This window comes from Giraffa tippelskirchi, chromosome X (assembly GCF_054371585.1).
Source record: "Giraffa tippelskirchi isolate mGirTip1 chromosome X, T2T-mGirTip1v1.2.pri, whole genome shotgun sequence".
In the NCBI taxonomy this organism is placed as follows: domain Eukaryota; kingdom Metazoa; phylum Chordata; class Mammalia; order Artiodactyla; family Giraffidae; genus Giraffa; species Giraffa tippelskirchi.
Window position 1 is genome coordinate 21739110 of NC_137289.1, and position 13380 is coordinate 21752489.

Sequence of the window (13380 nt, forward strand, 5' to 3'; positions counted from 1 at the left end):
AAAGAGTTGGACACGACTGAGCTACTGAACTGCACTCTAGCTAAGGCCATTTATGAGATGGAAAATACTTGTTTTTTTCCAATTATATATGATGATAGTATGAGACAAAGTCACGTGTGCCATCTGATTGGAATTGATAGCCGTGTAAGAGTGTATGATTACAAGTAGGGCATTGTCTGCATTCAGTCATGAGAAGTATCTGGGTCATCCTAGAGCTTCACCAAATGGCTTCTTCAACTCAACACACAAAGCCTAGAATATGAAGACTCCAGCAAATTTGGGAAGTGTGTGTGTTATTCCCTCAGTTGTGCCTGACTCTTTGGACCCCACGGACTCTTTAGACCCACCAGGCTCCTCTTGTCCATTGAATTCTCCAGGCCAGAATACTGGAGTGCATAGCCAGGACCTTTTCCAGGGAATCTTCCTGACCCGTGGATCAAACCTGGGTCTCTTGCATTGCAGGCGGATGCTTTACCATCTGAGTGAGACAAGATAATAAACATGTGGCCTGTTGCCTAGGTTTGGCAAGTCCTTAGGTATAGTCAATTTCTTTTGTGTCTTACGCATGGATGCCAGAGGTTTGCCACTTGATGCCTCCAAACAGTTTGATAGTTTGAAAAAATGCTGGAGATAAAAAAAAAAAAAGAAGGGATCACGTAAAAATTGAAATCTGGAAAACAGAAGATGAGTGATAAAGTTGGGTACCTTTGTCCAATGGAAACCAAAAAGAAAATGTAGAAATATAACCAGGTTTCTCTGAATTGAGTCAAATACAAGTCAGCCATATTTCCTGGTGTCTGTCTGTTTATGGTGTCTTTTTCAGGTTCAAAGGGCAGAGGCAGAAGAATGGTTGAAACAAGATGTCTCTCTTCTGGGACAGCACTGCCATCGTGCGGAAACAGTTTGATCAGGCCAAAGCTGTGAGCTGCTCTTCCTTGCGAGGCCTAGCAGTGGAGGCCGGTCAGATCAACTTAGGAACAACAGAACCTGAACTCAAGCCTGGCCCTCAACCTTTTCTGTGTGATCTGGCAGGATCGGTGGACAGTCAGGTTCTAGGCTTAGTGTCTGATCAGTGAGGGCCCAGGACCACGGAGCCCTCCAGCTGCTGCCAGGAAGTCCAGTCACAGGAAGGAGGTAAGCGGGGCCTCAGTTTCCTAACATTGTGGTGGGCCTTAGAGCCAAGCACTGAAAATGGGGGCACTTGTCTTGTGAATCTGCCCTTTGTAGGGCCTGGGCCCATTGTGACAGGAGTGACAGAGTGCAATGGACTGGCCTAATGCCAAGTACCTTAAATAGGTGATGCCATTGACGAAGTTGAGGGTGACCAAAGGTCTAAATAAAGTACCATGGCTTGGAGCAAGAAGGACCTGTATGGAAGGAATGGGAATACACTGACTTGCTGGTTTGAGTCAGAATATTTTCTAGGAGCCTGCAGATGCTCAAGTGGATGAAAATCACAAATGTAGTGGAAGGCCTACATTGTCTGAACCCACCCACCAGCTGCGAACTTCTGTGTCTTTGCAGGTTCACTCTAAAGCCCAGGGTCAATACCTTTGTCCTGACCTGACGCTGATGTTATCTCAGTTCTTGCAGGGGAGCGGGGCAAAGACCTGGCTTTGGGGTTGGTGTGTGCTAAGTCTCTTGAGTCATGTCAGACTCTGTGCGACGCTATGGACTGCAGCCTGCCAGGGAGGATAGCATTATTTCCTTCCTGTGCTTTAAGATGGAAAGCAAACTGCTGTACTTTACTTTATTTGGGGGGACTCCAAAATCACTGCAGATGGTGACTGCAGCCATGAAATTAAAAGACGCTTGCTCCTTGGAAGTAAAGCTATGAGCAACCTAGACAGCATATTAAAAAACAGAGACATTTCTTTGCCAACAAAGGTCCGTCTGGTCAAAGCAATGGTTTTTCTGGCAGGCATGCATGGATGTGAGAGTTGGAATATAAGGACAGGTGAGCATCAAAGCATTGATGCTTTTGAGCTGTGGTGTGGCAGGAGACTCTTGAGAGTCCCTTGGACTGCACAGAGATCCAACCAGTCCATCCTAAAGGAAATCTACCCCGAATATACATTGGAGGGACTGATGCTGAAGCTGAAACTCCTATATTTTGGTCGTCTGATACGAAGAACTGACTCACTTGACAAGACCTTGATAGCGGGAAAGACTGAAAGTGGGAAGAGAAGGGGATGACAGAGGATGAGATGGGTGGATGGCATCACTGACTCCATGGACATGAGTTGGAGCAAGCTCTGGGAGTTGGTGATGGAAAGGAAAGCCTGGCGTGCTGCAGTCCGTGGGGTTGCAAAGAGTTGGACCCGACTGAGCTACTGAACTGCACTCTAGCTAAGGCCATTTATGAGATGGAAAATACTTGTTTTTTTCCAATTATATATGATGATAGTATGAGACAAAGTCACGTGTGCCATCTGATTGGAATTGATAGCCGTGTAAGAGTGTATGATTACAAGTAGGGCATTGTCTGCATTCAGTCATGAGAAGTATCTGGGTCATCCTAGAGCTTCACCAAATGGCTTCTTCAACTCAACACACAAAGCCTAGAATATGAAGACTCCAGCAAATTTGGGAAGTGTGTGTGTTATTCCCTCAGTTGTGCCTGACTCTTTGGACCCCACGGACTCTTTAGACCCACCAGGCTCCTCTTGTCCATTGAATTCTCCAGGCCAGAATACTGGAGTGCATAGCCAGGACCTTTTCCAGGGAATCTTCCTGACCCGTGGATCAAACCTGGGTCTCTTGCATTGCAGGCGGATGCTTTACCATCTGAGTGAGACAAGATAATAAACATGTGGCCTGTTGCCTAGGTTTGGCAAGTCCTTAGGTATAGTCAATTTCTTTTGTGTCTTACGCATGGATGCCAGAGGTTTGCCACTTGATGCCTCCAAACAGTTTGATAGTTTGAAAAAATGCTGGAGATAAAAAAAAAAAAAGAAGGGATCACGTAAAAATTGAAATCTGGAAAACAGAAGATGAGTGATAAAGTTGGGTACCTTTGTCCAATGGAAACCAAAAAGAAAATGTAGAAATATAACCAGGTTTCTCTGAATTGAGTCAAATACAAGTCAGCCATATTTCCTGGTGTCTGTCTGTTTATGGTGTCTTTTTCAGGTTCAAAGGGCAGAGGCAGAAGAATGGTTGAAACAAGATGTCTCTCTTCTGGGACAGCACTGCCATCGTGCGGAAACAGTTTGATCAGGCCAAAGCTGTGAGCTGCTCTTCCTTGCGAGGCCTAGCAGTGGAGGCCGGTCAGATCAACTTAGGAACAACAGAACCTGAACTCAAGCCTGGCCCTCAACCTTTTCTGTGTGATCTGGCAGGATCGGTGGACAGTCAGGTTCTAGGCTTAGTGTCTGATCAGTGAGGGCCCAGGACCACGGAGCCCTCCAGCTGCTGCCAGGAAGTCCAGTCACAGGAAGGAGGTAAGCGGGGCCTCAGTTTCCTAACATTGTGGTGGGCCTTAGAGCCAAGCACTGAAAATGGGGGCACTTGTCTTGTGAATCTGCCCTTTGTAGGGCCTGGGCCCATTGTGACAGGAGTGACAGAGTGCAATGGACTGGCCTAATGCCAAGTACCTTAAATAGGTGATGCCATTGACGAAGTTGAGGGTGACCAAAGGTCTAAATAAAGTACCATGGCTTGGAGCAAGAAGGACCTGTATGGAAGGAATGGGAATACACTGACTTGCTGGTTTGAGTCAGAATATTTTCTAGGAGCCTGCAGATGCTCAAGTGGATGAAAATCACAAATGTAGTGGAAGGCCTACATTGTCTGAACCCACCCACCAGCTGCGAACTTCTGTGTCTTTGCAGGTTCACTCTAAAGCCCAGGGTCAATACCTTTGTCCTGACCTGACGCTGATGTTATCTCAGTTCTTGCAGGGGAGCGGGGCAAAGACCTGGCTTTGGGGTTGGTGTGTGCTAAGTCTCTTGAGTCATGTCAGACTCTGTGCGACGCTATGGACTGCAGCCTGCCAGGGAGGATAGCATTATTTCCTTCCTGTGCTTTAAGATGGAAAGCAAACTGCTGTACTTTACTTTATTTGGGGGGACTCCAAAATCACTGCAGATGGTGACTGCAGCCATGAAATTAAAAGACGCTTGCTCCTTGGAAGTAAAGCTATGAGCAACCTAGACAGCATATTAAAAAACAGAGACATTTCTTTGCCAACAAAGGTCCGTCTGGTCAAAGCAATGGTTTTTCTGGCAGGCATGCATGGATGTGAGAGTTGGAATATAAGGACAGGTGAGCATCAAAGCATTGATGCTTTTGAGCTGTGGTGTGGCAGGAGACTCTTGAGAGTCCCTTGGACTGCACAGAGATCCAACCAGTCCATCCTAAAGGAAATCTACCCCGAATATACATTGGAGGGACTGATGCTGAAGCTGAAACTCCTATATTTTGGTCGTCTGATACGAAGAACTGACTCACTTGACAAGACCTTGATAGCGGGAAAGACTGAAAGTGGGAAGAGAAGGGGATGACAGAGGATGAGATGGGTGGATGGCATCACTGACTCCATGGACATGAGTTGGAGCAAGCTCTGGGAGTTGGTGATGGAAAGGAAAGCCTGGCGTGCTGCAGTCCGTGGGGTTGCAAAGAGTTGGACACGACTGAGCTACTGAACTGCACTCTAGCTAAGGCCATTTATGAGATGGAAAATACTTGTTTTTTTCCAATTATATATGATGATAGTATGAGACAAAGTCACGTGTGCCATCTGATTGGAATTGATAGCCGTGTAAGAGTGTATGATTACAAGTAGGGCATTGTCTGCATTCAGTCATGAGAAGTATCTGGGTCATCCTAGAGCTTCACCAAATGGCTTCTTCAACTCAACACACAAAGCCTAGAATATGAAGACTCCAGCAAATTTGGGAAGTGTGTGTGTTATTCCCTCAGTTGTGCCTGACTCTTTGGACCCCACGGACTCTTTAGACCCACCAGGCTCCTCTTGTCCATTGAATTCTCCAGGCCAGAATACTGGAGTGCATAGCCAGGACCTTTTCCAGGGAATCTTCCTGACCCGTGGATCAAACCTGGGTCTCTTGCATTGCAGGCGGATGCTTTACCATCTGAGTGAGACAAGATAATAAACATGTGGCCTGTTGCCTAGATTTGGCAAGTCCTTAGGTATAGTCAATTTCTTTTGTGTCTTACGCATGGATGCCAGAGGTTTGCCACTTGATGCCTCCAAACAGTTTGATAGTTTGAAAAAATGCTGGAGATAAAAAAAAAAAAAGAAGGGATCACGTAAAAATTGAAATCTGGAAAACAGAAGATGAGTGATAAAGTTGGGTACCTTTGTCCAATGGAAACCAAAAAGAAAATGTAGAAATATAACCAGGTTTCTCTGAATTGAGTCAAATACAAGTCAGCCATATTTCCTGGTGTCTGTCTGTTTATGGTGTCTTTTTCAGGTTCAAAGGGCAGAGGCAGAAGAATGGTTGAAACAAGATGTCTCTCTTCTGGGACAGCACTGCCATCGTGCGGAAACAGTTTGATCAGGCCAAAGCTGTGAGCTGCTCTTCCTTGCGAGGCCTAGCAGTGGAGGCCGGTCAGATCAACTTAGGAACAACAGAACCTGAACTCAAGCCTGGCCCTCAACCTTTTCTGTGTGATCTGGCAGGATCGGTGGACAGTCAGGTTCTAGGCTTAGTGTCTGATCAGTGAGGGCCCAGGACCACGGAGCCCTCCAGCTGCTGCCAGGAAGTCCAGTCACAGGAAGGAGGTAAGCGGGGCCTCAGTTTCCTAACATTGTGGTGGGCCTTAGAGCCAAGCACTGAAAATGGGGGCACTTGTCTTGTGAATCTGCCCTTTGTAGGGCCTGGGCCCATTGTGACAGGAGTGACAGAGTGCAATGGACTGGCCTAATGCCAAGTACCTTAAATAGGTGATGCCATTGACGAAGTTGAGGGTGACCAAAGGTCTAAATAAAGTACCATGGCTTGGAGCAAGAAGGACCTGTATGGAAGGAATGGGAATACACTGACTTGCTGGTTTGAGTCAGAATATTTTCTAGGAGCCTGCAGATGCTCAAGTGGATGAAAATCACAAATGTAGTGGAAGGCCTACATTGTCTGAACCCACCCACCAGCTGCGAACTTCTGTGTCTTTGCAGGTTCACTCTAAAGCCCAGGGTCAATACCTTTGTCCTGACCTGACGCTGATGTTATCTCAGTTCTTGCAGGGGAGCGGGGCAAAGACCTGGCTTTGGGGTTGGTGTGTGCTAAGTCTCTTGAGTCATGTCAGACTCTGTGCGACGCTATGGACTGCAGCCTGCCAGGGAGGATAGCATTATTTCCTTCCTGTGCTTTAAGATGGAAAGCAAACTGCTGTACTTTACTTTATTTGGGGGGACTCCAAAATCACTGCAGATGGTGACTGCAGCCATGAAATTAAAAGACGCTTGCTCCTTGGAAGTAAAGCTATGAGCAACCTAGACAGCATATTAAAAAACAGAGACATTTCTTTGCCAACAAAGGTCCGTCTGGTCAAAGCAATGGTTTTTCTGGCAGGCATGCATGGATGTGAGAGTTGGAATATAAGGACAGGTGAGCATCAAAGCATTGATGCTTTTGAGCTGTGGTGTGGCAGGAGACTCTTGAGAGTCCCTTGGACTGCACAGAGATCCAACCAGTCCATCCTAAAGGAAATCTACCCCGAATATACATTGGAGGGACTGATGCTGAAGCTGAAACTCCTATATTTTGGTCGTCTGATACGAAGAACTGACTCACTTGACAAGACCTTGATAGCGGGAAAGACTGAAAGTGGGAAGAGAAGGGGATGACAGAGGATGAGATGGGTGGATGGCATCACTGACTCCATGGACATGAGTTGGAGCAAGCTCTGGGAGTTGGTGATGGAAAGGAAAGCCTGGCGTGCTGCAGTCCGTGGGGTTGCAAAGAGTTGGACACGACTGAGCTACTGAACTGCACTCTAGCTAAGGCCATTTATGAGATGGAAAATACTTGTTTTTTTCCAATTATATATGATGATAGTATGAGACAAAGTCACGTGTGCCATCTGATTGGAATTGATAGCCGTGTAAGAGTGTATGATTACAAGTAGGGCATTGTCTGCATTCAGTCATGAGAAGTATCTGGGTCATCCTAGAGCTTCACCAAATGGCTTCTTCAACTCAACACACAAAGCCTAGAATATGAAGACTCCAGCAAATTTGGGAAGTGTGTGTGTTATTCCCTCAGTTGTGCCTGACTCTTTGGACCCCACGGACTCTTTAGACCCACCAGGCTCCTCTTGTCCATTGAATTCTCCAGGCCAGAATACTGGAGTGCATAGCCAGGACCTTTTCCAGGGAATCTTCCTGACCCGTGGATCAAACCTGGGTCTCTTGCATTGCAGGCGGATGCTTTACCATCTGAGTGAGACAAGATAATAAACATGTGGCCTGTTGCCTAGGTTTGGCAAGTCCTTAGGTATAGTCAATTTCTTTTGTGTCTTACGCATGGATGCCAGAGGTTTGCCACTTGATGCCTCCAAACAGTTTGATAGTTTGAAAAAATGCTGGAGATAAAAAAAAAAAAAGAAGGGATCACGTAAAAATTGAAATCTGGAAAACAGAAGATGAGTGATAAAGTTGGGTACCTTTGTCCAATGGAAACCAAAAAGAAAATGTAGAAATATAACCAGGTTTCTCTGAATTGAGTCAAATACAAGTCAGCCATATTTCCTGGTGTCTGTCTGTTTATGGTGTCTTTTTCAGGTTCAAAGGGCAGAGGCAGAAGAATGGTTGAAACAAGATGTCTCTCTTCTGGGACAGCACTGCCATCGTGCGGAAACAGTTTGATCAGGCCAAAGCTGTGAGCTGCTCTTCCTTGCGAGGCCTAGCAGTGGAGGCCGGTCAGATCAACTTAGGAACAACAGAACCTGAACTCAAGCCTGGCCCTCAACCTTTTCTGTGTGATCTGGCAGGATCGGTGGACAGTCAGGTTCTAGGCTTAGTGTCTGATCAGTGAGGGCCCAGGACCACGGAGCCCTCCAGCTGCTGCCAGGAAGTCCAGTCACAGGAAGGAGGTAAGCGGGGCCTCAGTTTCCTAACATTGTGGTGGGCCTTAGAGCCAAGCACTGAAAATGGGGGCACTTGTCTTGTGAATCTGCCCTTTGTAGGGCCTGGGCCCATTGTGACAGGAGTGACAGAGTGCAATGGACTGGCCTAATGCCAAGTACCTTAAATAGGTGATGCCATTGACGAAGTTGAGGGTGACCAAAGGTCTAAATAAAGTACCATGGCTTGGAGCAAGAAGGACCTGTATGGAAGGAATGGGAATACACTGACTTGCTGGTTTGAGTCAGAATATTTTCTAGGAGCCTGCAGATGCTCAAGTGGATGAAAATCACAAATGTAGTGGAAGGCCTACATTGTCTGAACCCACCCACCAGCTGCGAACTTCTGTGTCTTTGCAGGTTCACTCTAAAGCCCAGGGTCAATACCTTTGTCCTGACCTGACGCTGATGTTATCTCAGTTCTTGCAGGGGAGCGGGGCAAAGACCTGGCTTTGGGGTTGGTGTGTGCTAAGTCTCTTGAGTCATGTCAGACTCTGTGCGACGCTATGGACTGCAGCCTGCCAGGGAGGATAGCATTATTTCCTTCCTGTGCTTTAAGATGGAAAGCAAACTGCTGTACTTTACTTTATTTGGGGGGACTCCAAAATCACTGCAGATGGTGACTGCAGCCATGAAATTAAAAGACGCTTGCTCCTTGGAAGTAAAGCTATGAGCAACCTAGACAGCATATTAAAAAACAGAGACATTTCTTTGCCAACAAAGGTCCGTCTGGTCAAAGCAATGGTTTTTCTGGCAGGCATGCATGGATGTGAGAGTTGGAATATAAGGACAGGTGAGCATCAAAGCATTGATGCTTTTGAGCTGTGGTGTGGCAGGAGACTCTTGAGAGTCCCTTGGACTGCACAGAGATCCAACCAGTCCATCCTAAAGGAAATCTACCCCGAATATACATTGGAGGGACTGATGCTGAAGCTGAAACTCCTATATTTTGGTCGTCTGATACGAAGAACTGACTCACTTGACAAGACCTTGATAGCGGGAAAGACTGAAAGTGGGAAGAGAAGGGGATGACAGAGGATGAGATGGGTGGATGGCATCACTGACTCCATGGACATGAGTTGGAGCAAGCTCTGGGAGTTGGTGATGGAAAGGAAAGCCTGGCGTGCTGCAGTCCGTGGGGTTGCAAAGAGTTGGACACGACTGAGCTACTGAACTGCACTCTAGCTAAGGCCATTTATGAGATGGAAAATACTTGTTTTTTTCCAATTATATATGATGATAGTATGAGACAAAGTCACGTGTGCCATCTGATTGGAATTGATAGCCGTGTAAGAGTGTATGATTACAAGTAGGGCATTGTCTGCATTCAGTCATGAGAAGTATCTGGGTCATCCTAGAGCTTCACCAAATGGCTTCTTCAACTCAACACACAAAGCCTAGAATATGAAGACTCCAGCAAATTTGGGAAGTGTGTGTGTTATTCCCTCAGTTGTGCCTGACTCTTTGGACCCCACGGACTCTTTAGACCCACCAGGCTCCTCTTGTCCATTGAATTCTCCAGGCCAGAATACTGGAGTGCATAGCCAGGACCTTTTCCAGGGAATCTTCCTGACCCGTGGATCAAACCTGGGTCTCTTGCATTGCAGGCGGATGCTTTACCATCTGAGTGAGACAAGATAATAAACATGTGGCCTGTTGCCTAGGTTTGGCAAGTCCTTAGGTATAGTCAATTTCTTTTGTGTCTTACGCATGGATGCCAGAGGTTTGCCACTTGATGCCTCCAAACAGTTTGATAGTTTGAAAAAATGCTGGAGATAAAAAAAAAAAAAGAAGGGATCACGTAAAAATTGAAATCTGGAAAACAGAAGATGAGTGATAAAGTTGGGTACCTTTGTCCAATGGAAACCAAAAAGAAAATGTAGAAATATAACCAGGTTTCTCTGAATTGAGTCAAATACAAGTCAGCCATATTTCCTGGTGTCTGTCTGTTTATGGTGTCTTTTTCAGGTTCAAAGGGCAGAGGCAGAAGAATGGTTGAAACAAGATGTCTCTCTTCTGGGACAGCACTGCCATCGTGCGGAAACAGTTTGATCAGGCCAAAGCTGTGAGCTGCTCTTCCTTGCGAGGCCTAGCAGTGGAGGCCGGTCAGATCAACTTAGGAACAACAGAACCTGAACTCAAGCCTGGCCCTCAACCTTTTCTGTGTGATCTGGCAGGATCGGTGGACAGTCAGGTTCTAGGCTTAGTGTCTGATCAGTGAGGGCCCAGGACCACGGAGCCCTCCAGCTGCTGCCAGGAAGTCCAGTCACAGGAAGGAGGTAAGCGGGGCCTCAGTTTCCTAACATTGTGGTGGGCCTTAGAGCCAAGCACTGAAAATGGGGGCACTTGTCTTGTGAATCTGCCCTTTGTAGGGCCTGGGCCCATTGTGACAGGAGTGACAGAGTGCAATGGACTGGCCTAATGCCAAGTACCTTAAATAGGTGATGCCATTGACGAAGTTGAGGGTGACCAAAGGTCTAAATAAAGTACCATGGCTTGGAGCAAGAAGGACCTGTATGGAAGGAATGGGAATACACTGACTTGCTGGTTTGAGTCAGAATATTTTCTAGGAGCCTGCAGATGCTCAAGTGGATGAAAATCACAAATGTAGTGGAAGGCCTACATTGTCTGAACCCACCCACCAGCTGCGAACTTCTGTGTCTTTGCAGGTTCACTCTAAAGCCCAGGGTCAATACCTTTGTCCTGACCTGACGCTGATGTTATCTCAGTTCTTGCAGGGGAGCGGGGCAAAGACCTGGCTTTGGGGTTGGTGTGTGCTAAGTCTCTTGAGTCATGTCAGACTCTGTGCGACGCTATGGACTGCAGCCTGCCAGGGAGGATAGCATTATTTCCTTCCTGTGCTTTAAGATGGAAAGCAAACTGCTGTACTTTACTTTATTTGGGGGGACTCCAAAATCACTGCAGATGGTGACTGCAGCCATGAAATTAAAAGACGCTTGCTCCTTGGAAGTAAAGCTATGAGCAACCTAGACAGCATATTAAAAAACAGAGACATTTCTTTGCCAACAAAGGTCCGTCTGGTCAAAGCAATGGTTTTTCTGGCAGGCATGCATGGATGTGAGAGTTGGAATATAAGGACAGGTGAGCATCAAAGCATTGATGCTTTTGAGCTGTGGTGTGGCAGGAGACTCTTGAGAGTCCCTTGGACTGCACAGAGATCCAACCAGTCCATCCTAAAGGAAATCTACCCCGAATATACATTGGAGGGACTGATGCTGAAGCTGAAACTCCTATATTTTGGTCGTCTGATACGAAGAACTGACTCACTTGACAAGACCTTGATAGCGGGAAAGACTGAAAGTGGGAAGAGAAGGGGATGACAGAGGATGAGATGGGTGGATGGCATCACTGACTCCATGGACATGAGTTGGAGCAAGCTCTGGGAGTTGGTGATGGAAAGGAAAGCCTGGCGTGCTGCAGTCCGTGGGGTTGCAAAGAGTTGGACACGACTGAGCTACTGAACTGCACTCTAGCTAAGGCCATTTATGAGATGGAAAATACTTGTTTTTTTCCAATTATATATGATGATAGTATGAGACAAAGTCACGTGTGCCATCTGATTGGAATTGATAGCCGTGTAAGAGTGTATGATTACAAGTAGGGCATTGTCTGCATTCAGTCATGAGAAGTATCTGGGTCATCCTAGAGCTTCACCAAATGGCTTCTTCAACTCAACACACAAAGCCTAGAATATGAAGACTCCAGCAAATTTGGGAAGTGTGTGTGTTATTCCCTCAGTTGTGCCTGACTCTTTGGACCCCACGGACTCTTTAGACCCACCAGGCTCCTCTTGTCCATTGAATTCTCCAGGCCAGAATACTGGAGTGCATAGCCAGGACCTTTTCCAGGGAATCTTCCTGACCCGTGGATCAAACCTGGGTCTCTTGCATTGCAGGCGGATGCTTTACCATCTGAGTGAGACAAGATAATAAACATGTGGCCTGTTGCCTAGGTTTGGCAAGTCCTTAGGTATAGTCAATTTCTTTTGTGTCTTACGCATGGATGCCAGAGGTTTGCCACTTGATGCCTCCAAACAGTTTGATAGTTTGAAAAAATGCTGGAGATAAAAAAAAAAAAAGAAGGGATCACGTAAAAATTGAAATCTGGAAAACAGAAGATGAGTGATAAAGTTGGGTACCTTTGTCCAATGGAAACCAAAAAGAAAATGTAGAAATATAACCAGGTTTCTCTGAATTGAGTCAAATACAAGTCAGCCATATTTCCTGGTGTCTGTCTGTTTATGGTGTCTTTTTCAGGTTCAAAGGGCAGAGGCAGAAGAATGGTTGAAACAAGATGTCTCTCTTCTGGGACAGCACTGCCATCGTGCGGAAACAGTTTGATCAGGCCAAAGCTGTGAGCTGCTCTTCCTTGCGAGGCCTAGCAGTGGAGGCCGGTCAGATCAACTTAGGAACAACAGAACCTGAACTCAAGCCTGGCCCTCAACCTTTTCTGTGTGATCTGGCAGGATCGGTGGACAGTCAGGTTCTAGGCTTAGTGTCTGATCAGTGAGGGCCCAGGACCACGGAGCCCTCCAGCTGCTGCCAGGAAGTCCAGTCACAGGAAGGAGGTAAGCGGGGCCTCAGTTTCCTAACATTGTGGTGGGCCTTAGAGCCAAGCACTGAAAATGGGGGCACTTGTCTTGTGAATCTGCCCTTTGTAGGGCCTGGGCCCATTGTGACAGGAGTGACAGAGTGCAATGGACTGGCCTAATGCCAAGTACCTTAAATAGGTGATGCCATTGACGAAGTTGAGGGTGACCAAAGGTCTAAATAAAGTACCATGGCTTGGAGCAAGAAGGACCTGTATGGAAGGAATGGGAATACACTGACTTGCTGGTTTGAGTCAGAATATTTTCTAGGAGCCTGCAGATGCTCAAGTGGATGAAAATCACAAATGTAGTGGAAGGCCTACATTGTCTGAACCCACCCACCAGCTGCGAACTTCTGTGTCTTTGCAGGTTCACTCTAAAGCCCAGGGTCAATACCTTTGTCCTGACCTGACGCTGATGTTATCTCAGTTCTTGCAGGGGAGCGGGGCAAAGACCTGGCTTTGGGGTTGGTGTGTGCTAAGTCTCTTGAGTCATGTCAGACTCTGTGCGACGCTATGGACTGCAGCCTGCCAGGGAGGATAGCATTATTTCCTTCCTGTGCTTTAAGATGGAAAGCAAACTGCTGTACTTTACTTTATTTGGGGGGACTCCAAAATCACTGCAGATGGTGACTGCAGCCATGAAATTAAAAGACGCTTGCTCCTTGGAAGTAAAGCTAT

At 46.7% G+C, this 13380-nt stretch overlaps 1 long non-coding RNA gene across 1 annotated transcript in view; it reads left to right on the forward strand.

Moving 5' to 3' along the window:
* The window catches only part of LOC145536976 (uncharacterized), a 145205-nt gene that overhangs the window by 98291 nt on the left and 33534 nt on the right, over window positions 1-13380 (forward strand). Inside the window, exons 44-49 of the long non-coding RNA XR_014076110.1 lie at window positions 824-1134; window positions 3133-3443; window positions 5442-5752; window positions 7751-8061; window positions 10060-10370; window positions 12369-12679. This is a non-coding gene — a long non-coding RNA (uncharacterized LOC145536976). The remainder of the gene's footprint in view (window positions 1-823; window positions 1135-3132; window positions 3444-5441; window positions 5753-7750; window positions 8062-10059; window positions 10371-12368; window positions 12680-13380) is intronic.